Source organism: Rutidosis leptorrhynchoides, chromosome 2 (genome assembly GCF_046630445.1).
Source record: "Rutidosis leptorrhynchoides isolate AG116_Rl617_1_P2 chromosome 2, CSIRO_AGI_Rlap_v1, whole genome shotgun sequence".
NCBI classification, from domain to species: Eukaryota; Viridiplantae; Streptophyta; class Magnoliopsida; order Asterales; family Asteraceae; genus Rutidosis; species Rutidosis leptorrhynchoides.
This window is the reverse complement of record NC_092334.1, coordinates 461,641,008-461,668,493: the sequence shown is the minus strand read 5'-3', so window position 1 is coordinate 461,668,493 and position 27,486 is coordinate 461,641,008.

Genomic DNA, 27,486 nt, shown 5'->3' with positions numbered 1-27,486 from the left:
ATGATCCTTCCAGGTTGCATCATTTAGTTTACGATAATCTATGCAAACCCTCCAACCGGTGACTTCCCGAGTTGGAATAAGATCATTATTCTCATTTTGAATTACGGCTGTCCCTCCCTTTTTGGGTACCACTTGAACAGGACTAACCCATGGCGAATCAGAGATAGGATAGATCAGACCGGCATCCAGAAGTTTGATTACTTCTTTCTTGACAACTTCTGGAATCATAGGGTTGACCCTTCTTTGCCTCTGAACTGAAGGTTTGAAATCATCTTCCATGAAGATCTTGTGGGTGCAATAGTTGGGGCTGATCCCTTTGATGTCGGAGATCTTCCAAGCAATTGCCTTCTTATGTGATTTCAAAAGTTGAATCAATTTCACCTTCTCTTGTGGTGTGAGGTCTTTCGAGATGATTACAGGGAGTTGCGATTCTCCTTCTAAGAATGCATACTCCAGATTATCGGGTAACTTCTTCAATTCCACTTTCGGAGGTTCCTCGATAGATGGCTTCATCCTAGCTATTTCCTTTCGGTCTAATGAGTCATACTTATCCTGGAATTCTAATTCTTCAGTAGCAGTCACTGATACTATCTGTTCTTCATTTCTGAAAATCGTCCTTCTTAATGCTTCCTCTTCAGAAACGTCTTCTTTAGTTTCGAAGTTTGGTTCAGGAAACTCCTCACAGTCCTCCCTTGACTGGGGTTCCTGATATACTGTAATGAAATATGTTTCTTCATTTAGTCTTCTCCTTAATAGAGGTAAAGGAATGCCTTGTCCTAGCGGTGCTATAGTCTCGCCAAGAAAGTTACTTTCAGAGAGGGGAGATATGTGTTGACTAAGGTTTATGGCTGAATGGTTGTCGAGATTTCCTTTAGGAGGTGTAAAGAACAGATCCTTAGAAATTTGATCTTGACTACATATAGCCATAGTCTCTTCCAGGTATTCATTGACGAGTTCTTGAAAAGAATCAGAGAGATTCACATCTTTTTCCTTAGGATGGTTCATGAGGCGATCAACATTGAATGTGATTTCTTCTCCTCCAACCCTTAACTTTAATGATTTCTCGTGAACATCAATTACGGCCTTGGCAGTATTCAGGAATGGTCTACCAAGAATGAGTGGGACCTTTGTGTCTTCCTCAATATTCATAATGACGAAATCAACGGGAAACGCGAACTTATCCACTTTAACTAGGATATCTTCAGCTATTCCCCGAGGAATCTTAACTGATCTGTCTGTGAGTTGGATAGTCATTCTGATGGGCCTTAAGTCATTTAATCTTAGCTTTTTGAATAAAGAATAGGGCATTAGGTTTACACTGGCTCCTAAGTCTGCTAACGCATTGCTAATTTGGACACCTTGCAGGTAGCAAGGTACCGTAAATCTTCCTGTATCTCCTAACTTAGGGGGAATTCCATGTTGTAACACTAACGAGCATTCTTTAGTTAAGGGCAAGCTAACTATCTCTCTTAATCTCTCCTTGTTTGAAAGCAGTTCTTTGAAAAATTTAGCGCAGTTTGACATTTCTACTAAAGCATCTACTAGTCGTACATTCAAATGCAAATTCTTAATAATATCCCAATACTTAGCGAATTGTGCTTCTTGTTTTTCCTTCCTAAGCCTACCTGGGAAAGGTATGCGGGCGCACGGAATAATTTCCGGGGCCTTAGGAGAGATAGGTTTCGGTGGATTGACGACTAGGTCAATTGACACAGGTTCCTTATCGAAAACATCTTGTATGGGTATATTGACAGTTGTTTCCTTCCCTCCTCTAGTAATTACTAGGGCATCAAACTCACTACACTCTATATCAATTTTAGTGGTTAATTGTTTAAGCGTAAGCTGAAAATTAGTGATTAGTTCTTCAAAAGTCTTTATCAAAGTGTCGAACTTATTCTGACATTCTATGACTTGAAGGTTTATCGTGTATTGCTTTTTCATAAATTCAACTAAAATTTCCTTAGAATGAAGAGTAGGTTTGTGCAACGGGAAGATTATATTATTATCTGAGCTATTTTGTTGTTTGTGTGCCCATCAGGGGTAAGGATACCTCAGATTAGTTCTAGTAGCATCGGAGTTCCTAGGAATTGGTAAATTTTGAAGAGTAAGGGTGAGATCTTGTAACCTGGTTTCCAACATTTTTACCGTATGAGTGAAGACGTCATCCTTCTCAGCAGCTTCATTGTTCCAATCTTCCTATTGTGCAGCTATTGTGTCCAAGAGATTCCATGCTTCGTCTGCTGTTCGGGACATGAAATTGCCTTGCGAGGCCATGTCTAGGAGAGACTTATCATTCTTGGCCAAACCATTGTAAAGCGTACAGATTATGTCTGCCCGACTTAGTAAATGATTTGGACATCTTTTAAGCATCATCTTTATTCTATTCCATGCTAGACACAATGACTCGTTTTCTTTTTGAGAAAAGTGTGTGATGTCATTTCTTAAACAGGTTTGCAGGGAGGGTGGATAAAATTTGTTTAGAAATTTAGTGGCTAAATCCTCCCATGTATGGATTGAATTCGGGTTAAGCTCGTCAAACCATGCTAAAGCGTGTGCAGAAAGTGAATATTGAAAAAGATGAAGTTTTAAAATATTTTTCTCGTTTTCTTCCTTCTTAAAAGAGTCAACCAGACTGATAAATTTTTTAAATGAAAGTGCGGATCGTCAATCGGTAATCCTTGAAATTTATAGATCATACTGACTAGTTTAATCATGTGTGAACTGATTTTAGGAATTCCTTCGGTTCCTAAGGTGATTGGTCCTCCTCTTTCCTCTAAGCGTGACTTATGCATAGAAGCAAGGGTGTCTTGTTGTTCCATTTTTTTTTTGAATTTTTCTGTTTAAAAGACTAAAAGGATCGATAATTTAATAAAAATAATTATTCTTGAAATTCGGTCGTTAACCATATCGGATATCTTTACTGAGAGGACTTCTCACAGATTACTTGTATCGAGGTGGCCAGGCCGACTACGGAGAGGCAGGATCCTTTTGGTTCCAATATAATTGGATACTGTTTGGAAAATTCAACAACCAAGTCTGTGTATAATTGTCTTTCTTAGACACCACCAAGTAATACTTTGTCTGTTTAAAATCTTTCTCGATTAAAATATTCGATCCCCGGCAGCGGCGCCCGAAAACTTGATATCTACTTACGATATGACCGAAACAGACGGTTTTATTCGTGCGGTGTCGTTAGGCCGCAGGACGTCTAATTCAGTTAATCAAGGTAGCACACAGTGGTTTTGTTTATTTATATTATGTGGGGCCTAAATTTACTTTTACTTTTTAAGGTGTAGAAGGTATAAGTTAACCTAGTGTCGTATTTTTGCTGATTAACGAATTGAAGATCAAGTGGATAATTGTCTTTTAGTTAAATTACCTGGATAAAAGATAGTAGTTGATTTTAGCTAAAAGTCCTAAATGCAGAAAATTAAATAAAGTGGAAGGATATCCGGAGTATGCAGATCAGGGAAATGTTGACCAAGATATCAGTATTGGGTTAGAGAAAGGTAATTATGCTTATGTTAAGACTATGCTTGGAATGATGTAGATCTGGTTGGATGAGCCAATTACACAGACCTACTTGTGTAGTGACCCGAACTTTTCCATGTTTATATATATTAAATGAAATTGATATTTACATGATTAAGTGTTTCCAACATGTTAAGCAATCAAACTTGTTAAGACTTGATTAATTGAAATAGGTTTCATATAGACAATTGACCACCCAAGTTGACCGGTGATTCACGAACGTTAAAAATTGTAAAAACTATATGATGACATATATATGGATATATATATATATATATAGTTAACATGATATTATGATAAGTAAACATATCATTAAGTATATTAACATTGAACTACATATGTAAAAACAAGACTACTAACTTAATGATTTTGAAACGAGACATATATTTAACGATTATCGTTGTAACGACATTTAATGTATATATATCATATTAAGATATATTAATACATCATGATATCATTATAATATAATAATTTAACATCTCATTTGATTTAATAAACAATGAGTTAACAACATTTAACAAGATCGTTAACCTAAAGATTTCAAAACAACACTTACATGTAACGACTAACGATGACTTAACGACTCAGTTAAAATGTATATACATGTAGTGTTTTAATATTTATTCATACACTTTTGAAATACTTCAATACACTTGTCAAAATACTTCTACTTAACAAAAATGCTTACAATTACATCCTCGTTCAGTTTCATCAACAATTCTACTCGTATGCACCCGTATTCGTACTCGTACAATACACAGCATTTAGATGTATGTACTATTGATATATACACTCCAATGATTAGCTCTTAGCAGCTCAAGTGAGTCACCTAACACATGTGGGAACCATCATTTGGCAACTAGCATGAAATATCTCATAAAATTACAAAAATATGAGTAATCATTCATGACTTATTTACATGAAAACAAAATTACATATCCTTTATATCTAATCCATATACCAACGACTAAAAACACCTACAAACATTTTCATTCTTCAATTTTCTGCATCTAATTGATCTCTCTCAAGTTCCATCTTCAAGTTCTAAGTGTTCTTCATAAATTCCATAAGTATAGTTTCATAAAAATCAAGAATACTTCCAAGTTTGCAAGTCTACTTCCAAGCTTTCTAATCCATTTCAAGTAATCATCTAAGATCAAGGAACCTTTGTTATTTACAGTAGTTTATCTTTCTAATTCAAGGTAATATTCATATTCTAACTTTGATTCAATTTCTACAACTATAACAATCTTATTTCGAGTGAAAATCTTACTTGAACTGTTTTCGTGTCATGATACTGCTTCAAGAACTTTCAAGCCATCCAAGGATCCTTTGAAGCTAGATCCATTTTTCTTATTTCCAGTAGCTTTATCCAGAAAACTTGAGGTAGTAATGATGTTCATAACATCATTCGATTCATACATATAAAGCTATCTTATTCGAAGGTTTAAACTTGTAATCACTAGAACATAGTTTAGTTAATTCTAAACTTGTTCGAAAACAAAAGTTAATCCTTCTAACTTGACTTTTAAAATCAACTAAACACATGTTCTATATCTATATGATATGCTAGCTTAATGATTTAAAACCTGGAAACACGAAGAACACCGTAAAACCGGACATACGCCGTCGTAGTAACACCGCGGGCTGTTTTGGGTTAGTTAATTAAAAACTAAGATAAACTTTGATTTAAAAGTTGTTCTTCTGGGAAAATGATTTTTCTTATGAACATGAAACTATATCCAAAAATTATGGTTAAACTCAAAGTGAAAGTATGTTTTCCAAAATGGTCATCAAGATGTCATTTTTTCGACGGAAATGACTACCTCTTTAGTAATTGACATGTAACTTAAATTTCTGACTATAAACTTATACTTTTTCTGTTTAGATTCTTAAATTATAGTTCAATATGAAACCATAGCAATTTGATTCACTCAAAACGGATTTAAAATGAAGAAGTTATGGGTAAAACAAGATTGGATATTTTTTTAATTATTTTAGCTACGGGAAATGTTTAACAAATCTATACAAATCATATTCTAGCTAACTTATATTGTATTATACATATATTCTAATATATTATGTAATCTTGGGATACCATAGACACGTATACAAATGTTTTGACATATCATATCGACCCATGTATATATATTATTTGGAATAACCATAGACACTCTATATGCAGTAATGTGGGAGTTAGCTATACAGGGTTGAGGTTTGTAACATCCTCCCAATAGGGTCTGGAAGGAACGTCACTATTATCAAAACATACCAACATATGATAATAAACGAGAACAATACTAAATGATGAATTTAACTTTAATGAGTACGCAGCGGAAAATGAAATGTCGTTACAATGACAGGAATAACAATATCGTAAATGTTCACATGCAGAAGTAATAAATGCGATATCTCTTGATCCTATGTCCAAGTAGCATCACATAAGCAGTAAGTATAAGAGCTTGAATCAAACAGCACCTGAGACAAAACATGCTAAAGTGTCAACCAAAAAGGTTGAGTGAAGTTCATAGGTTTAACAAAAAGTTTGTCGTTGTTTTAGACAACAAGATTTAGTTTGTAAAGTTGATCTCCCGCAGGATCAAAAAGTTATGCCAATGCGTGATATTTAGACTAAATGTTCAAGTTTGCCCCATGACAAGTTGTGTCTGTCCTTGTCGGTTTAATTTCATTATTAAGTAATACAATGACTTGGTCAAATGTATCGGGGACGTTACTCCCGATTGGCCTACCCCCAATAATTAAGCATGCCGCAGCAATTAAAAATATCACTGTAGGGACTTAGTCGGACATAGCCGGGTATAGCATAGTTTAACAGTTTGGTACTTGTGTCTAAAGTGTAAAAAGTAAAAACAGCATGTGTCTCACCCCAAGTAAAAGTAAGTAAGTTTGTTAGCAATTAAAGAGGGGCTATGAATTCACCATAGTAAGTAGAGAGAGTGTTATTCCTCGGAATAAAGAGTTGAACGAGTGAGCAGGAAAGTCAACCTATTGACATTTAAGAGTAGTTAAGTGTTTTGCCCATGTTTAAGTTTAAGTATGTGTTTAAGTATAGTTTGTTTTACTAAGTTTCTATTCCTAGTAAGTTACTATTTTTATAAAGTTTTCATTTTTAGAAAGTTTCTTATTTTACTAAGTTTCTATGACTAGAGAGTTTCTACTTTTATCAATGTTTTCCATTTTAGGATACTTGCCATATTAGATAAGCTTCCAATCACCCATTTCCCTTCGAATGGCTAATTTAGATCTAGGGGCTTGAGTCATAGGACCCTTTAAATCGGAAATCCAAACCCTCTGCCTAGAATCTCATAGAAACCATTCGTCAAGAAAGTTCGAAGATCTATACATCTCTAATACATATCTCAAAATGTTTTTATGTTACAATATAAGTAGTAGGTTATAGGTACTAGTAATAGTAATAGCGTATACATGTTATTTATTTTATTTTTAATTGCATATAATTTATAACATTATTTACATATTTCGGTAAAAATAATAATCGAAGTAAAAAGTAAAAAGTAAAAAAGTAAAAAGTAAAAAGTAAAAAAAATAAAAAGTAAGAAAAGAATACTTACTAGTAGTAATTCTTCAAAGAGAGAATGAGAGAAATTTTGGTGTGAGTTTGAATGAGAAATGAGGGGTATTTATACTTGAAAAAATTAGGTAAAAAGAATAAAATAATTAAAAGAAAAAGAAATATTTAATTCTTAATGGGATTTTAAAATTAAAAAGTATTAAATGTTAGGTCATGGGATAATGCACAAAATAAAATAATAAAAGTAGTTTTTCCATTAAAATTTTTAATTAAAAAGTAATTTATTTATTTATTTATTTATTTTTTATTTATTTTAAGGATTTTTTTTTATGTAAATAAACAAATTTATTTAATATTTTTCCAAGAATATTTGTCAATAATATTTTATTTTATTTTTATTTTATTTTTTTTAATTAATTAATAAATACAAATTTTGCATAAAAATAATAAATAATTCGATATTTTGTATTTTTAATAATAATTATGATTTTAATTATTAAACTATAGCTTTAGTTAGTTTGTAAATATTATTACATTTATATATAATTGGATTTATTATATAGTTAAATATATAATACATTAACTAAATAATAAAAGTGATACAAAGTTTATATACTTAGTTAAATTATTTCAAATTATATAAATTAATAATATATTATTTATTTAAGCGTACATTGTTGACTAAAAATTACTATTCGGTCAATATTTAATTATATATAACAACTCTTAATACATATAGTCAGACATATAACCCTAGGGTTAATTCAGTAATTTAGAAGTCGAAAAGTGAGGGTTGTTACAGTACCTCCTCGTTAATAAAAACTTCGTCCCGAAGTTTTAGGTAGACTTCTCGGATGCATCAGCGGTTGAGAAGAGATGGGGATATTTCTGTTTCATTTGGTCTTCACGTTCCCAGGTATACTCGGGGCCACGTCGTGAATTCCAACGGATCTTAACAATAGGTATGGTGCTTTGTTTTAAGCGTTTAGCAGATCGGTCAATGACTTCTACGGGTTCCTCTATGAAGTGCATTTTATCATCAATGCGAATGTCATCCAAAGGAATAACGAGAGTGTCATTAGCGAGACACTTTTTAAGATTCGAGACATGAAATACGTTGTGTACGCTACTAAGTTCAGCAGGTAATTCTAATCGATAAGCCACGGTTTCGATCCTTTCAGTAATCTTGAAGGGTCCAACAAAACGCGGACTTAGTTTGCTTCGTTTACCAAAACGAATGACGCCTTTCCAAGGGGATACTTTTAACATGACTTTGTCACCAACTTGGACTTCCAAATCTTTCCGACCTTTATTAGCATAGCTCTTCTGTCGGCTGCGGGCAGTTTCTATTCATTTCTTAATCTGAACTATCTTTTCGGTTGTCTCGTGTATGATTTCAGGACCAGTTAACTGTCTGTCCTCTAATTCATCCCAGCACAGTGGGGATCTACATTTTCGTCCGTATAATGCCTCAAAAGGTGCAGCCTTAATACTTGAGGGGTAACTATTATTGTAAGAGAATTCAACCAAAGGCAAATGTCTATCCCAGCCTTTGTCGAAGTAAATAACACAAGCGCGAAGCATATCTTCCAATGTTTGAATGGTTCGTTCACTTTGACCATCGGTTTGCGGATGATAAGCAGTACTCATGTCGAGTTGAGTTCCAAGAGCAATTTGTAAGGATTTCCAGAATCTGGAAGTGAATCTACTGTCGCGATCGGATATGATTGATATAGGAACACCATGATGAGAGACAATTTCTTTGATATACAGTTGTGACAATCTCTCCATCTTGTCGGTCTCCTTGATCGGTAAGAAATGAGCAGATTTAGTAAGACGATCTACTATGACCCATATAGTATCATTGCCACTAGAAGTCTTGGGCAATTTAGTAATATAGTCCATAGCGATACATTCCCACTTCCACTGCGGAATATCGGGTTGTGTCAACAGACCAGAAGGCTTTTGATGTTCAGCCTTGACTTTCAAACAAGTGAGACACTTACTAACATAAGTAGCAATGTCAGCTTTCATATTAGGCCACCAGTAGAATTCCTTCACATCGTGGTACATCTTACTGGAACCCGGATGAATAGAATACCTAGTCTTATGCGCTTCATCCAAGACTAGTTCACGGAGATTACCGAAGCGAGGAACCCAAATTCTATTGCCAAAGTACCGTGTACCATTAGCTTTCACTTGGAGTTGGTTCTCGAAACCGATAGGTCCTTCACCTTCGATAAGTGTTGGTTTAATAGCTTCCAGTTGAGCTTTGCAGATTCATGATATAAGATTTGATTTGATTTTCAGGTTTAAGGCACGAACACGTTTAACATCGTCTTTTCGACTAAGGGCATCAGCAACTACGTTTGCCTTGCCAGGATGATATTTCATCTTACAGTCATAATCGTTCAATAACTCGAGCCATCGGCTTTGCCTCATATTCAGCTGTTTTTGATCAAAGATGTGTCGAAGACTTTTATGGTCAGTGTACACCGTAAACTGGGTACCATATAGATAATGTCTCTATATCTTTAATGCAAATACCATGGCACCTAACTCAAGGTCGTGTGTGGTATAGTTCTCCTCGTCTTTCTTCAACTGTCTAGATGCGTAGGCAATAACCTTTTCACGTTGCATTAAAACACAACCAAAGCCTTGCTTTGAGGCATCGCAGTAAACAACAAAATCGTCAGTACCTTCAGGTAAAGATAGAATCGGGCCTGTGGTCAACTTCTCTTTCAGAATCTTGAAAGCAGATTCCTGTTCTTCGGACCACTCAAACTTCTTCCCTTTTTGAGTTAGCTTCGTAAGAGGTTTGGCAAGAAGGGAAAAATCCTTTATGAATCTCCTATAATAACCGGCAAGTCCCAAAAATTGACGAATATGCTTCGCAGTCTTTGGTATCTCCCAGTTCTGGATAGCGGTAATCTTAGCTGGATCGACATGTATTCCATTACTATCAACAACGTGTCCGAGGAATTGTACGGTTTTGAGCCAAAACTCGCACTTAGAAAACTTAGCGTAGAGTTGTTCCTTTCGTAAGAGTTCAAGAATCACGCGCAGATGTTGCTCATGTTCCTTCTCACTCTTGGAGTAGATCAAAATGTCATCAATGAAAACAATGACAAATTTATCGAGATAAGGTTTGCAGACACGGTTCATGAGATCCATGAAAACGGCATGAGCATTGGTCAAACCAAAAGGCATGACACAGAATTCATAGTGCCCATAACGAGTGCGAAAAGCAGTCTTAGGAATATCAGATTCCTTGACTCTAAGTTGGTGATATCCGGACCTCAAATCAATCTTTGAATAAACAATTGACCCTTGAAGTTGGTCGAATAGATCATCAATACGTGGCAATGGATAACGGTTCTTGATAGTAAGCTTGTTAAGTTCGCGGTAATCAATGCACATCCTTAACGTACCATCCTTCTTTTTAACAAATAGAATAGGAGCTCCCCATGGGGACGAGCTTGGACGAATGAAACTATTATCCAATAGTTCTTGGAGCTGGTTGGAAAGTTCCTTCATTTTGGAAGGTGCTAAACGGTATGGTGCTTTAGCAATAGGAGCAGCACCGGGAGCTAAATCAATTTGAAATTCAACTTGTCGAGGAGGTGGAAGACCAGGAAGATCTTCTGGAAACACATCGGGATAGTCTCTAACCATTGGTACATCTTCAATACACTTCTCTTCCGATTCGATCAGCTTAACGTGGGCTAGAATAGCTGGATAACCTTTCATAAGGTGTTTGCGGGTTTTAATACAGGAGATAATGTTGAGATTGGAACTACTCTTTTCACCTTGGATGATAAGAGTCTCTCCATTTCCCAATGGAACATGAACGGTTTTATCGTAACACATGATGGCAGCGTGTAGTGGACGTAACCAATCCATTCCAACTACGACGTCAAAACTTCCGAGCTCGATCGAAAAAAGGTCTATCTTAAATTCTTTATTGGCTAAGATTAGGTTGCAGTTTTTATAGATCTTATCGACTTTCATGATCTTTCCATTGGCTACTTCTACTAATCGTTTAGTTTCTAAGGGTTGAGGCTTTTCAGTGAATAAAGTGCAAAATTCACTAGACACGTAACTTCTGTCGGCTTGAAAAGAGTCATTTTGTTCGCTTGATGAAAGTTAGACATTCTAACATTAGGAAAGAGACTTTGATTAACATTTTAAGCCAAGATTATCAAAGCAAGGTTGTTAAGATTATAAGGAAATCCTAAGTGCTTTAAGTCTAAGGCAGGAAATGTTATAGTTTCCTAGATTGCTAAGGCACCCTAGCTAACACATAAGGCACACACAAAAATGCAATCCTGGTTCTCTATAACAGCCTGGTTATGCTCTGATACCAATCTGTAACATCCTCCCAATAGGGTCTGGAAGGAACGTCACTATTATCAAAACATACCAACATATTATAATAAACGAGAAAAATACTAAATGATGAATTTACCTTTAATGAGTACGCAGCAGAAAATGAAATGTCGTTACAATGACAGGAATAACAATATCGTAAATGTTCACATGCAGAAGTAATAAATGCGATATCTCTTGATCCTATGTCCAAGTAGCATCACATAAGCAGTAAGTATAAGAGCTTGAATCAAACAGCACTTGAGACAAAACATGCTAAAGTGTCAACCAAAAAGGTTGAGTGAAGTTCATAGGTTTAACAAAAAGTTTGTCGTTGTTTTAGACCACAAGATTTAATTTGTAAAGTTGATCTCCCGCAGGATCAAAAAGTTATACCAATGCGTGATATTTAGACTAAACGTTCAAGTTTGCCCCATGACAAGTTGTGTCTGTCCTTGTCGGTTTAATTTCATTATTAAGTAATACAATGACTTGGTCAAATGTATCGGGGACGTTACTCCCGATAGGCCTACCCCCAATAATTAAGCATGCCGCAGCAATTAAAAATATCACTGTAGGGACTTAGTCGGACATAGCCGGGTATAGCATAGTTTAACAGTTTGGTACTTGTGTCTAAAGTGTAAAAAGTAAAAACAGCATGTGTCTCACCCCAAGTAAAAGTAAGTAAGTTTGTTAGCAATTAAAGAGGGGCTATGAATTCACCTTAGTAAGTAGAGAGAGTGTTATTCCTCGAAATAAAGAGTTGAACGAGTGAGCAGGAAAGTCAACCTATTGACATTTAAGAGTAGTTAAGTGTTTTGCCCATGTTTAAGTTTAAGTATGTGTTTAAGTATAGTTTGTTTTACTAAGTTTCTATTCCTAGTAAGTTACTATTTTTATAAAGTTTTCATTTTTAGAAAGTTTCTTATTTTACTAAGTTTCTATGACTAGAGAGTTTCTACTTTTATCAATGTTTTCTATTTTAGGATACTTGCCGTATTAGATAAGCTTCCAATCACCCCTTTCCCTTCGAATGGCTAATTTAGATCTAGGGGCTTGAGTCATAGGACCCTTTAAATCGGAAATCCAAACCCTCTGCCTAGAATCTCATAGAAACCATTCGTCAAGAAAGTTCGAAGATCTATACATCTCTAATACATATCCCAAAATGTTTTTATGTTACAATATAAGTAGTAGGTTATAGGTACTAGTGATAGTAATAGCATATACATGTTATTTATTTTATTTTTAATTGCATATAATTTATAACATTATTTACATATTTCGGTGAAAATAATAACCGAAGTAAAAAGTAAAAAGTAAAAAGTAAAAAGTAAAAAAGTAAAAAGTAAAAAGTAAAAAAAATAAAAAGTAAGAAAAGAATACTTACTAGTAGTAATTCTTCAAAGAGAGAATGAGAGAAATTTTGGCGTGAGTTTGAATGAGAAATGAGGGGTATTTATACTTGAAAAAATTAGGAAAAAAGAATAAAATAATTAAAAGAAAAAGAAATATTTAATTCTTAATGGGATTTTAAAATTAAAAAGTATTAAATGTTAGGTCATGGGATAATGCACAAAATAAAATAATAAAAGTAGTTTTTCCATTAAAATTTTTAATTAAAAAGTAATTTATTTATTTATTTATTTATTTATTTATTTTTTATTTATTTTAAGGATTTTTTTTATGTAAATAAACAAATTTATTTAATGTTTTTCCAAGAATATTTGTCAATAATATTTTATTTTATTTTTATTTTATTTTTTTTAATTAATTAATAAATACAAATTTTGCATAAAAATAATAAATAATTCGGTATTTTGTATTTTTAATAATAATTATGATTTTAATTATTAAACTATAGCTTTAGTTAGTTTGTAAATATTTTTACATTTATATATAATTAGATTTATTATATAGTTAAATATATAATACATTAACTAAATAATAAAAGTGATACAAAGTTTATATACTTAGTTAAATTATTTCAAATTATATAAATTAATAATATATTATTTATTTAAGCGTACATTGTTGACTAAAAATTACTATTCGGTCAATATTTAATTATATATAACAACCCTTAATACATATAGTCAGACATATAACCCTAGGGTTAATTCAGTAATTTAGAAGTCGAAAAGTGAGGGTTGTTACAACGTTGATTCCAAAAATATATATACTTTGAGTTATGATCTAGCCTAAGACGTGTATACACTGGGTCGTGGATTGATTCAAGATAATATATATCAATTTTTTTCTGTACATCTAACTTTGGACAACTAGTTGTAGGTTACTAACGAGGACAGCTGACTTAATAAATTTAAAACAGTAAAACATATTAAAAATGTTGTAAATATATTTTGAAAATACTTTGATATATATGTACATATTTGTTATAGGTTCGTGAATCGACCAGTGGCCAAGTCTTACTTCCCGACAAAGTAAAAATCTGTGAAAGTGAGTTATAGTCCCACTTTTAAAATTTAATATTTTGGGATGAGAATACATGCAGTTTTATAAATGTTTTACGAAATAGACACAAGTAATTAAAACTACATTATGTGGGTGAATGATCGAAGCCGAATATGCCCCTTTTACTTGGTAACCTAAGAATTACTAAACCGATCTACTAATTGACGCGAATCCTAAAGATAGATCTATTGGGCCTAACGAACCCCATCCAAAGTACCGGATGCTTTAGTTCTTCGAATTAGTTTTTATCATGTTCGAAGGATTTTCCGGAATGATTGGGGATATTCTTATATGCATCTTGTTAATGTCGGTTACCAGGTGTTCACCATATGAATGATTTTTATCTCTATGTATGGGATGTATATTGAAATATGAAATCTTGTGGTCTATTATTATGATTTGATAATATATAGGTTAAACCTATAACTCACCAACATTTTTGTTGACGTTTTAAGCATGTTTATTCTCATGTGATTATTAAGAGCTTCCGTTGTTGCATACTAAAATAAGGACAAGATTTGGAGTCCATGCTTGTATGATATTATGTAAAAACTGCATTCCAAAAACTTAGTTTTGATTTAATATATTCTTATTGTAAACCATTATGTAATGGTCGTGTGTAAACGGTATATTTTAGATTATCATTATTTGATAATCTACGTAATGCTTTTTAAACTTTTATCGATAAAATAAAGGTTATGGTTATTTTAAAAATGAATGCAGTCTTTGAAAAACGTACTCGCGACGAAATCAATTAATATGGAACGTTTATAATCAATATGAACGGGACATTTCAGTTGGTATCCGAGCGTTGGTCTTAGAGAACCAGAAAATTGCATTAGTGTGTCTTACCGACTTTGTTAGAATGCATTAGTGAGTCTGGACTTCGACCGTGTTTTTCTTCAAAAACGATTGCTTAACATTTTTGTTGTTGGAAACTATATATTATTAACATGTAAATATTATGTGATATATTAATCTCTTAACGTGTTTGATATTGTGTGATAGATGTCTACCTCTAGTACAAATCCCATCGATTCACCTAATAATAATGAAGAATCAAATATATTTTAGGAAGATTCACAAATTCCCGAAGAGGAACCGGAAGAGGAGGAACCGGAAGAGGAGGATCCGGAAGAGGAGGATCCGGAAGAAGAGGAACCAGAAGAGGAGGAATCGGAAGAGGAGAAACCAGAAGAAGAAGAGGTTCCGGAGGAAGAAATATTGATACCTATAGTAAATCGATTAAATAAAAGAAAATCCTCAACCAACGGACCAAAGTTAATAATGGTCAATGGTGTTTCCGCCGAGGAAGCAAAATATTGGGAGGATTACCAATTTTCCGATGAATCAGATCCCGATGAGGATTCCGATGATGTTATAGAAATTACGTCGACCCAATTTAATAAAGCGAAAGAAAATAATAAGGGAAAAGGTATAAAAATAGAGAAACCCGATTCCAACCCCGATGAACTTTATATGTATCGACAACATCCGTATTTCCTAAAATGTAACAATGACCCGGGAACCTCTAAACCACCAGGTTTTTCTAAACCATTATGGAAAAAGACGGCTCGTATTAGAGGAACATCATATATTCCTAGAAAATTAGGAAAACGAACCAAGTCCGAAGAAGAAGAAACCAGTGATTCAGATTAGAGGGTTGTAATCATGTTGTGTATTATATGTATTGTACTGTGCTTGTACTTTTATGTTTTATGTAAAAATTGCTTGTATTGTTTGTTAATTATCTTTTACGAATCTAATCCTTATCTATTTTACAGCATAAAAACAAAATGGACGTTAAGGGTAGACAACCGAATATTTTAGAAGACCTACCAGAGGATATGATTGAGGAAATCTTGTCTAGAGTCGGTCAAAATTCATCAGCACATTTAGTTATGGCAAAATTAACTTATCAAACATTTGAAAGACTTTCCGGAAATGCCTTAGTTTATAAAAGGCTTTCCTTTGATAGGTGGGGTATATCACATTGGGGAGACCGTAAGTTACGCCGTGTTTTCTTTAAAGCATTAAATACGGGGAACCCAAATGCAATTTTACGCTACGGGTTAAGAACCTATTTTGACTCAACATATCCCAACATAGGATTTCGTAAATTAGAAAGAGCTTCTAGCATGCAACATAAAGAAGCATGTTATGCTTACGGGTTAGTGATGTTCGCTTCTTACCAAAGTGAGAAAAAGAACATCGGATTGCAACTTTTAAATAAAACCTTCCCACAAGTGACGGATTCAGTAGTTGGGGTGAGAAACAAGCATTTTAGATTATTACGGGGCTGTTGGACATTACGAAACCCTCGTCCTTTTGACGACATTACAACATGCTGCCTAGCTAATGGTCATAATGGTTATTTTCCACAAGACCAAGGATGAGAAGTCGTTTTTGTAAAACCAGAATGCATGACTTGTTTCTGGACTTATGAATTACGTGTCTTTATTTCCTTTGCTGAACAACTTGCGTATTAACTAGATTTATCTTCAAAACTGTCCTGTACCATAGTGTACTATATTTCATGTTATATGTAATATAGCGAAGTTGTAAGTTTGAAGAATATTTGTATGTGATATATTATTATAATCAGTTTTTTCATATGGAATTGTAGTAGTTGAATTGTATATTAGTTACTAAGTATGAACTTAACGGGTAGGTAGTACCCGAATTTAAACTTATAAAATGCTAATATGAAGAAAAAGCTTTTATAAATGAGTTCATATTATGCTACGAAATACTATTGACTACTCTTAATATTCTGTATGATTAACTCGATTCAGTTGGCTATTTTGAAGGAAATGGCACCGACTACTAGACACACCATGAATATGAGCGAAGAGAAATTTCGTACCTTTCTTGCTGCAAACATAGTCGCAGTACAGGCTGCGCTACATACCAACAATAACTCTAAATCTAGCAATGCAGCTAACGGCGCAAGAAATCGTGTAGGATGCTCCTACAAAGAATTCACTGCCTGCAAACCTTTGGAATTTGATGGAACTGAAGGACCAATTGGATTGAAACGGTGGACCGAGAAAGTCGAATCGGTGTTTGCCATAAGTTGTGATGACCCGGGAATTTCCGACCAAATTTAAACTTGAATCTTATTTGATTTCGATACGATAAGCAAAGTCTGTAATATTGATGTCTCAAAAACTTTGAAATTTGTTCATATAATCATTTACCCTTTGACTGTGCTGACGATTCACGAACCAATAATTGTAAATAGTTGTGTGTGTGTGTATATATATATATATATATATATATATATATATATAATACAAGTACGAATATAGTTGTTATATAAATATTGTTATCCCAATAATGATACCAATATTAGTGTTATTACTATTATTTAAATATAATTTAATGGTATGAATTTGATATATATGGATTGATATAGTATTACCATTATCAATATTAATATTAATAATATTAAGTATTATTAGCATTATTGTTATTAACAATATTATTGTTATACATGTTATAATAACTGTTATCAAAAGCATTAGTAATAATGTTATTTATTTGTTATTAAAATCATTAGTAATATTATTGGTATTATTATTTAATTATTATTATTATTATTATTAATATCATTGTCAATATTTTTATTATTATTATTATCATTATGTCGAAATTTTTATTATAGTTATTATTAGTATTAGTATTTTATATTATTAATAATAACATTATAGTTTATGAATTATAATCATATATATAAACAGATTCATATAAATACTAATAAAGATATATAAAATACAGAATTTATATACATAATTTTATATACAGATATAGATATAGGTATAGGTATATACAGAAATATATAATGTACATACGTTGTGTATAAGCTAATATATAGGAAATCATTATTAATTCTAGTAAGGTTATTAATATAATTATAATTGTTAATTAATTTTATTATTCATAAAATTTTTGCAAACAGAAAGCAGAATTTTAATCAGATACATATTACCATCGAACTGTTGATGATTTTGTATTTATCCCTAAACTGGTACCAGCTGTAAACAACTCTTCATGTACAACAAAAAAATTTGTTATCTATCAAATTCTCCTTTTATTTTTTAATATATTTCTGTACCAACAGAATAAATTGTGTTGACTGAAATCTTATATATAACTCGACTAATTCATGTGAGAATAACTTCATTCAACCTTCTATCACCAACTGATACCAGTTATTTATTCGAATAAATCAAAAGAGAAACTTTATTTATTTATTTATTTATTTATTTCTTTTGACACCTCTGTATTGTGTTCTATAATTCAAAATCTCGAAATCAAATCAATTTTCAAAATGTAAAAATACAAAGTTGTTAGGAATGTTTTACTCAAACTTTTTTCAAAATCTCAAGACTCAATTCGTGATATCGAGCTTTAATTGTCGAGTCAAAGTTCGAGTTCCAAAAAGTCAACATGTGTTCTTCAAACAAATTCGAATTCTTGTTGATATTTCTGTTAAAATTGAGGATGTACAAAGATTTTAGAAGTGATTTGAGATATATTTCGTCTTATAAATTTTGTTCAAAACGTGATGAATCTCAATATCATTAATTTTTTTTTAGTTTAAGCAGCGACGGGGAAACAGCTTATTCTTATATATATATATATATATATATATATATATATATATATATATATATATATATATATATATATATATATATATATATATATATATATATATATATATATATATATATATATTCGTCTTCATTATTAAACAATTACATCACTTATTAATTTCTGGTAATTGGCAACAATTTAAATCTTGTTTTGGAAATTCGTTTTATGATTTTTGGTATGATTCTGATCGAATGATATTCAGAGAAGACGAAGAAGGTGGAAAACAGAAAAACATATGGGTTAAGTAATATGGGATCCGTAAATAAAACAGAAAAGCAGATGGGTTTGGATGGTCTGAGTTTTGTGTTGGTTAACGAGAGGTCTAGTGTTCGAGTCTCGCTTGGGGCGTTTTTTTTTAAAGGAGCTTTCTAAGGTAGTCTTTAATTATGATTCTTTTATTATTATTAGTATTATTATTATTTTTCTTATTGTTATTATTAGCTGTTGTTATTATTATTACAATAATCATTGTTACTCCTAATATATTAGAAGTATCATTATCATTAGTCACATTAAGAATATTATCATTATTGGTATTATTAGTATAAGTATTATAAATACAATTAGGAGTATTATTATTATTATTGTTACTACAAATATTACATTTCTTACTAGCAATATCATTAATTATTATCTCTGTTGCAAAACACCCCGTCTCCAGCCGTTGCGACGCCCGTCTCGACGGTTTGGTGACTAACCCGTACCGTCTCGAAGAAAACCGTCTAATATGACAGTCAATGGTCAAAATTCGGGTCAAAGTTGAAAAAAATCAGGTCAAAGTCGGTCAAAATTCAGAAAAGTCAGAAAATCGGTAAAAATCGGTGAAATATATAGTATTTTAGTTTGAAATTTTTGTATTAAATTAACGATGGTAGCAATTATGGGTACAAATTAATCAATTAAAGTTTTTAGCTATAAAATATGTGTACATATATGCATTTTTATATTTATATATTTAAAAGTCAACTTTGGTCAACGTCCGTCTCGACCCCCGTCTCGACCCCGTCTCGAACGTCTCGACCTTTTTAGGACCGGACCTTCTCGACCCCGTCTCACGTCTTTTGCAACCTTGATTAGTATTATTATTAATATCATCATTAGTAATAGGATTTTTATTATTATCATTATTGTTAAGTATTAAGTAGTATTATCAAAATTATTATTTTCATTATCATTAATTTTTTTTAAACTTATTATTATTATTCTCATTAGTAGTAAAATGAATAATTCTTATGATTTTAATAATATAAGTATTACTATTATTATTATGATAGGATTACGAAATGATATTATAGAAGCTTTAGTTAGTAGTTTAGAAATTTATCAGGAAGATTTTGATTATGATTAACATAAGTATTGATATTAATATTATCACGAGTAATGAAATTTCTATAATAATAATTATTATTAAGTATTATGTAATACTACAAAATTTATTATTTTTATTATTATTAATAAAATTATTAATATTACTATTATAATCAAATACAACTTTTACTTACCAATATTAATATTATGTTACTAAATAAATATTATGTATATAAAAATATAATTATAGGTAACAATATGTATTAATCATATTAACGAATTTTATATGAATATTCATATATAACAAATTAAGTATTTTTGATATAATATTAACTAAATACATATGAATATAACTATCTAAACAAATCATTTTAAATATGTAAACACAAATTAAATATATATAATATATAACGTAAAATATAATATACGAATTTGTTCCATTACGATTATGTATATATATATATATATATATATATATATATATATATATATATATATATATATATATATATTAATATATATATGGATGATATAGGTTCGTGAATCCGAGGCCAACCCTGCATTGTTCAGTATTGTCATATGTATTTTTACTACAAAATACATTAGGTGAGTTTCATTTACCTTTTTACCCTTTATATCTTTGGGCTGAGAATACATGCGCAATTTTTATAAATATTTTACGAAATAGACACAAGTAATCGAAACTACATTATATGGTTGAATTATCGAAATCGAATATGCCCCTTTTTATATAGTCTGGTAATCTAAGAATTAGGGAACAGACACCCTAATTGACGCGAACTCTAAAGATAGATCTATCGGGCCCAACAAGCCCCATCCAAAGTACCAGATGATTTAGTACTTCGAAATTTATATCATATCCGAAGGAGGATCCCGGAATGATGGGGATATTCTTATATGCATATTGTGAATGTCGGTTACCAGGTGTTCAATCCATATGAATGATATTTTGTCTCTATGCATGGGACGTATATTTATGAGAACTGAATATGGAAATCTTGTGGTCTATTAAAATGATGATAATGGTTATTTATGTTAAACTAATGAACTCACCAACCTTTTGGTTGACACTTTAAAGAATGTTTATTCTCAGGTACAAAAGAAATCTTCCGATGTGCATTTGCTCATTTTAGGGATATTACTTGGAGTCATTCATGACATATTTCAAAAGACGTTGCATTCGAGTCATCGAGTTCATCAAGATTGTTATTAAGTCAATTATAGTTAGATATATTATGAAATGGTATACCTGCCTGTCAACTTTCGATGTAATGAAATATTGTCTTTTCAAAAACGAATGCAATGTTTGTAAAATGTAAAATATAGAGGTCAAGTACCTTGCAATGTAATCAACTGTTGTGAATCGTTTATAATCGATATGGACTTCGTTCGGATGGATTAGGACGGGTCTCTACAGTTGGTATCAGAGCAGAGGTCTTAGCGAACCAGGTCTGCATTAGTGTGTCTAACTGATAAGTCGTTAGGATGCATCAGTGAGTCTGGACTTCGACCGTGTCTGCATGTCAAAAGTTTTACTTATCATTTCAAGTCGGAAATCATTCGATTATCATCCTTAGGAAATCACTTGCTTATCATTCTTAGTCTAGATACGTTTTACTGCATTGACTGCATGAATAGTGTATAGACAAAATTCATATTTTAGCGTATCTGCTACTTCATATCTTAGCGTATCTGTTACTGTAACTTTGCCTGACAACTTCCGTAGATTCCTCCGTAACTTATGGGATTTTAGTATTATATATGCATATGTAAATTATGTATTGCAGGGTACTAATCTACATCCTATAATCTATTTCTTATCGAAAATCCTTCATCTGATCGTACGAGATGAATCCTGCAACCAGTTCGAGTCCCTCAGATTCCGATAGCTATTCCGATAGTTATTCCGACAGCTATTCCGACATAGATGTTCACTTAAGCTCCGAAAACAGCGTCATCGGTATGAATCAACCAATCAGCCATTATCAATTCATCTGATGGGTTCATAGTCGACTTAATCCATGGAGACGCGAAGAAGGCGATCCTTTCCATCAACCAAAATTCACCTCTTGGTGAAGAACCTGAAGCACTTACAGGCGAACCTGTCCGAAACACCATTTTCGCACTTATTTCCAGGATACCACGCAATGATATTATGATATCAAAAATTCTAAAACTTTATTCATTCGCTCGTTCCTACCGACAATCATTCTGGAGTAATAAGTCAGCGAGCTTCGAGCCCGAGTTGTAGCCTTGGAAAATATGGTGAAAAACGTACCAGCTTCAACAACATCACCGGCACCAGTAGTACCATAAATAACAGCATCAGTACCATCAACAATCCATGCCTCAATATCACCATCTGTACTTCGAGTATGATCTTCGTTCTACGTATCGTTCTACCTCATTTATCTTCGTTCCTCATGGCGATTAAGTAATCTCTAAATGTTTTAGAGATTATGTATTCTAGTTCTAACGAGAAACCAAATGAGTTTAATATCATATTAACTCAATAAATTCATGATTACATCTGAAGAAAATATATATGTATATATGTTTTCATAAAGATTGTAATTAAAAATTCTGTGGTACAAACTGTTAATGGTGAAAATATTTTAACGGGTAGGTAATACCCGAGGAATATTTAGATTTTACTTTAATAAGTTACACTGTACATTTTCTGAATCTGACTCGACAGTTATTTACTATCCTACTTACACCCACAGCTATACGAATCCGTTCACCACAGAATAACCATTTTCATCTAATTTCATATTTGGAATTTGATTTATCAGAATCCAACAAGTGGCATAATAAAGAAAACATTTGACAAAATAAAATTTGATAGCAACAAACAAATTAACTATGAGAAATTTTGTTAAGAATCCACGCTAACTGTTCCTAGCTAATTGTTCCTAGCTAACTGATTACATTTTATTTATCGCAATTTAATTATCGCAATTTACATTCTCGCAATTTTATTTATCATCATTTAATTTCTGTTATTTACTTTACACACCTTATTTATCGTCATTTAATTTCTGTTATTTATTTTATGCACTTTAAATATCGGGACACATATACAAGGTTTTGACATATCATATCGACGCATCTATATATATTATTTGGAATCACCATAGACACTCTATATGCAGTAATGATCGAGTTCTCTATACAGGGTTGAGGTTGATTCTATAATAATATATATAGTTTGAGTTGTGGTCGAGTCTGAGACATGTACACGGGTCACGATACGTATTAATTAATCTGAATATTAAAAATTAAACTATATATGAATTATTAAATTGCTAACTGTGGACTATCGACTATGGACTAAAAAAAAAAAAAAATTGGACAATCAGAATGAATTAAAATATTGATTAAAACATATGAAACTAAACATTTCTTCAAGTTTGCCACTTGATTTCATCTTAAACCCCATTTGTATCTCGACGATTACAATCTGCGTTCAAATCTTTCATGATTCTTGAAAACACCTCAATCGATAGGATGAATCAACCGCACTTCATCTACGGAAGAAAAGATTTATTTATATAGTTATGCACCTGAGAAACTCTCGGCAACTGAGTAAAAGTTTAACACGTAGCCGCGTTAAATCCTTCGGCATTTATCAGCAAAAATAATTTTGCGATCCCTTTTTCAAAGTAGCAAATTTTGTCACAGCTCCAGCAAGTCAACTTCGACTTTTCATTTGAAATAGCCTTACTATAAATCCTGATATATACGATTACCCTTTTGACACCGGAGAATTCTTTTATATTCCACCATATTACCAGCAGACGTACCAGCAACCTCGTTGCTTCTTGGCTTAAATCTCTCTGACAAGTCATTATATTTATTCATTGAAACCGTATCATATACTCATCCGCATCTTGTAACGAGAACTGCCATACCAATTATCGGGAATCAGCAATCAGTACTTGAAAACTCACAGCATATCTACATCAACAGTTATATGTATGACATTTATCTCTTAGAATTATGATCTCTCATTCTGAAATTCTGAAAAGCACTCAGTCACAAATCCATACTCTGAATGTTGAGAAAGCTGAATGAAGCAGCAGAAACCATAGACAACCATAAACGCCCTTAATCATCGAAAGTTTGATGATAAAGAATAGTATGTTGGAAAAGCTCATAAAAGTTGGAACTGGAAAACGGATTGAGCTAACCATGAAGGAGACCAAGGACAAATACAAGGACCATACCCTATATTCAAAGAATCCAGGTAACTCTGGATCCGTTGAAATCTTTAGAGATTATCTTGCTCCGAAGTCATGTTAAATATCTTGTGGAAAATCTTTCTCCATCAACCATCGAACTTAGAAATTCCAAAATATCATCATCAATATCTTCGATATTTCTGAGGATATTTTCATAAATATTCTCGTCCGAAATTATATACCTCTTCATGCTTCCTGTGTATCATATATTGGAAACATTCAATAGAAAATTTAGTACCGAAAAGCAGATTATGCGAAACTATGAAGAAAGCCGTGGACAAATCACAAAGAATAAGTGTGACTTCAAAGAATCCAAATGATTCAATGTCTGCTAAAGTCTTTAGTGAATATCTTGCTCCTTACTCTAAACCCTTGCAGACAATAGTTTCTATCATCCTCTGATCTTAGATATTCTGAGATATTATCGTATCTTTCATTATAAATATCCTCCATATTTCTGGAGATATTTTTATAACTATTCTTATCTGAAATCATTAATCTCTTCGTGCTATCAGTATTACATCATATAGAAACTGTTAGTTTCTATATTCTGAAAACTTTCGAGCTTAAAATATGAATGTTATTGAAGTAATGTTGGGAACTGATGCATGAGTTAGTATAATATAATGACACTTGATCAACGTGATTATATTACAGTAAGTCATGCTGAGTTTCTAAATGGAACACGATGATTCACAGATTATAACGTCATCATGTGCCATGTTACATAACTCTTTCATTCTGCTTAACTTCTGAACATGTCAAGAAAATATATTCTTGATAGTTCTATTCTCAGTGATTCAGGTAATTTGACAAAACAAATCGTGCTACTACCTTTCCTTTCTACCTTGTATATTATGATAATTTGAAACTCCATACCTATGAATTCTGGACCGTTACTTGCGAAAAGTAAACCAAAGCATGAAGCTCTGAAATAGAAAGGGGGTATATATCACATCAAATAAGAGAGCGCATTAACTGTGGATGACAATAATTATAGGAGACAGAAGCAGGGACATTGAAATATAAGGGAAGATATAAAACAAAATAACAACACAGGAGTTATAAAGAGTGAATATTAATAAGAATAACAATATAAAGACACGGTATAATTAAGAATAGTATCACCCCAAGGTAATAGTAGAAGTAAACGGACTCTTCTAGTGTAAGATTGAAAAGAAGGATGATAGAAATGATAATTAGAAAAATATCAAGGATTAAAACTGGATTAAGCATTTTCACAATCTTTTGGATGTATGAATTAAGAAAGAAAGTATTGAAATGGTAAGAATAATGGAACGGAAGGGCTTAATTTGTAATGGAAATATCAGACAGATTAATCGGGGCAGATCACCGTATTTAATTATAGAGATCTTAAAGTCCTTACTCACCGAAGAATCAAATCTTTTTAATTTCGAAGATTCTCTATAAATCCCTTGAATTCCGGAATTCAACCTTGTTTACGTCAAAAGCTAAGGAAAATCTTATTTCCTTCAATTCACTCTTTTGCGATAGCTTCATTCGTATTCTCAGAATAATCGAATTATTTTATCATTATTATTCAATGATGATAAACCTCTAATTATCAACTCATATTGGTCCTGAAAACATTTTTATTGTTAGTCATGACCACCCCACTCAAATTTCGGGACGAAATTTCTTTAACGGGTAGGTACTGTGATGACCCGGGAATTTCCGACCAAATTTAAACTTGAATCTTATTTGATTTCAATACGATAAGCAAAGTCTGTAATATTGATGTCTCAAAAACTTTGAAATTTGTTCATATAATCATTTACCCTTTGACTGTGCTGACGATTCACGAACCAATAATTGTAAATAGTTGTGTGTGTGTATATATATATATATATATATATATATATATATATATATATATATATATATATATATATATATAATACAAGTACGAATATAGTTGTTATATAAATATTGTTATCCCCATAATGATACCAATATTAGTGTTATTACTATTATTTAAATATAATTTAATGGTATGAATTTGATATATGTGGATTGATATAGTATTACCATTATCAATATTAATATTAATAATATTAAGTATTATTAGCATTATTGTTATTAACAATATTATTGTTATACATGTTATAATAACTGTTATCAAAAGCATTAGTAATAATGTTATTTATTTGTTATTAAAATCATTAGTAATATTATTGGTATTATTATTTAATTATTATTATTAATATCATTGTCAATATTTTTATTATTATTATTATCATTATGTCGAAATTTTTATTATAATTATTATTAGTATTAGTATTTTATATTATTAATAATAACCTTATAGTTTATGAATTATAATCATATATATAAACAGATTCATATAAATACTAATAAAGATATATAAAATACATAATTTATATACATAATTTTATATACAGATATAGATAGAGATAGGTATAGGTATATACAGAAATATATAATGTACATACGTTGTGTATAAGGTAATATATAGGAAATCATTATTAATTCTAGTAAGGTTATTAATATAATTATAATTGTTAATTAATTTTATTATTCATATAATTTTTGCAAACAGAAAGCAGAATTTTAATCAGATACATATTACCATCGAACTGTTGATGATTTTATATTTATCCCTAAACTGGTACCAGCTGTAAACAACTCTTCATGTACAACAAAAAAATTTGTTATCTATCAAATTCTCCTTTTATTTTTTTAATATATTTCTGTACCAACAGAATAAATTGTGTCAACTGAAATCTTATATATAACTTGACTAATTCATGTGAGAATAACTTCATTCAACCTTCTATCACCAACTGATACCAGTTATTTATTCGAATAAATCAAAATAGAAACTTTATTTATTTATTTATTTATTTTTTTCTTTTGACACCTCTGTATTGTGTTCTATAATTCAAAATCTCGAAATCAAATCAATTTTCAAAATGTAAAAATACAAAGTTGTTAGGAATGGTTTACTCAAAATTTCTTCAAAATCTCAAGACTCAATTCGTGATATCGAGCTTTAATTGTCGAGTCAAAGTTCGAGTTCCAAAAAGTCAACATGTGTTCTTCAAACAAATTCGAATTCTTGTTGATATTTCTGTTAAAATTGAGGATGTACAAAGATTTTAGAAGTGATTTGAGATATATTTCGTCTTATAAATTTTGTTCAAAACGTGATGAATCTCAATATCATTATTTTTTTTTAGTTTAAGCAGCGACGGGGAAACAGCTTATTCTTATATATATATATATATATATATATATATATATATATATATATATATATATATATATATATATATATAT